This window comes from Rhinopithecus bieti, unplaced genomic scaffold (genome assembly GCF_001698545.2).
Source record: "Rhinopithecus bieti isolate Rb0 unplaced genomic scaffold, ASM169854v2 scaffold_55578, whole genome shotgun sequence".
Taxonomy (NCBI): domain Eukaryota; kingdom Metazoa; phylum Chordata; class Mammalia; order Primates; family Cercopithecidae; genus Rhinopithecus; species Rhinopithecus bieti.
Genome location: NW_016821288.1, coordinates 1 through 1,664, shown reverse-complemented (window position 1 = coordinate 1,664; position 1,664 = coordinate 1). Strand labels below are relative to the sequence as shown.

The window sequence follows — 1,664 nt, the reverse complement described above, 5'->3', positions numbered from 1 at the left end:
ATTACAGGCTTGAGCCACCGCGCCCGGCCGAGACGGGGTTTCACTGTGTTAGCCAGGATGGTTTCGATCTTCTGACCTCATGATCTGCCCGTCTTGGCCTCCCAAAGTGCTGGGATTACAGGCTTGAGCCACCGCGCCCGGCCAATGTCTCTTAAGTAGCAAGAGCACCTTCCCAATTCAGCTTCAAGATGAGCACCATACTCCATTTATCCTTGTATTTCCAGGGCCCAGTGTTTCCATGGAAGATCCTTATCCAGCTGCTTGTTTGGAGCCTGCTGCAGGGGGTACAAGGCTGTCCAGCTGTTGGTGATGTCCTGTATTAATCAACCACTCACAAAACTTGTTCTCTACCAGTACCTGGAACTGCTTCCTTTATCCTATGTCAAATGAGCCTCCTTCACCGTTTTCTGCCAGATTTGTATCTTCAGTTCTCTTTGACCCAGTGCTTTCTGATATAAAAATGGAAGACCCCCAGGAATCTCTGTGGTGTCCTCTTCCATTTCAAAGGAAATAATAAATACATTTAATTCAGAAGGTGGTAAAAGCCAGAAGACACTAGTGTCGCTGTTCTCTCTGCATACAACCATTGGATTATTCCAATAGTTACGCACTGTAGCAAGGCCAGTCCTGGCCATATGGTTCTCTTTTGACCAGGACTAATGCTGGGTCCATTACCTAGCATTGGGTAATGGGTATGAAAAGGGGCAAAAGTTACTACCTGGCTCCCAGAGAGAATGAGTGGGCACATAGGCGTCAGAATGTGAAAGACGCAACCTGTCGCAGAAGAGATGGACAAATGATGGCAAACAGCAATGACTTTAACGTTGTCACAACTGTGGAGGTAAAGCATAGTTGCTACAGGGCCCAAGACAAAGGTGCTATTCCTGCACTTCTCAATTGTCACAGATCATAAGGGAGAGAGCAGACATATAAAAGATTCACTGCAATGATGAAACTCTACATGTGCCCCCACCAGAGTATCTGAGCTCTTAGCCAATGTCTGCTTGTAAACCTGGCTCATCACCACCATGTGGTGCATCCCAGGGGCCACATTAGAATTACAAGCAATCTGGACCGGGTGTGCTGACTCATACCTGTAATTCTGGCACTTTGGGAGGCTGAGGTGAGTGGATCATTTGAGGTCAGGAGTTTGAAATCAGCCTGGCCAACATGGTGAAACCCCATCTCTATTAAAAATGCAAAAATTATGGCCGGGCGCGGTGGCTCACACCTGTAATCCCAGCACTTTGGGAGGCCGAGGTGGGTGGATCACAAGGTCAGGGGATCGAGACCATCCTGGCTAACATGGTGAAACCCTGTCTCTACTAAAATACAAAAAATTAGCTGGGCGTGGTGGCGGGCGCCTGTAGTCCCAACTACTCAGGAGGCTGAGGCAGGAGAATGGCGTGAACCCAGGAGGTGGAGCTTGCAGTGAGCTGAGATCCTGCCACTGCACTCCAGCCTGGGCAACAGAGCTAGACTCTGTCTCAAAAAAAAAAAAAAATGCAAAATTAGCTGGGCGTGGTGGTGGGCACCTGTAATCCCAGCTACTTGGGAGGCTGAGGCAAGAGAATCGCTTGAGCCGAGGAAGTGGAGGCTGCAGTGAGCAGAGATCCAGCCTGGGCAACACAGTGAGACTCCATCTCAAGAAAAAAAGAAGAAGA

At 49.0% G+C, this 1,664-nt stretch overlaps 1 pseudogene; it reads right to left on the bottom strand.

The window, feature by feature from the left end:
* Positions 1-249: 249 nt before the first annotated feature.
* Positions 250-1,069, bottom strand: LOC108520816 (TBCC domain-containing protein 1 pseudogene; annotated as a pseudogene).
* Between the last annotated feature and the right edge of the window lie 595 nt (positions 1,070-1,664).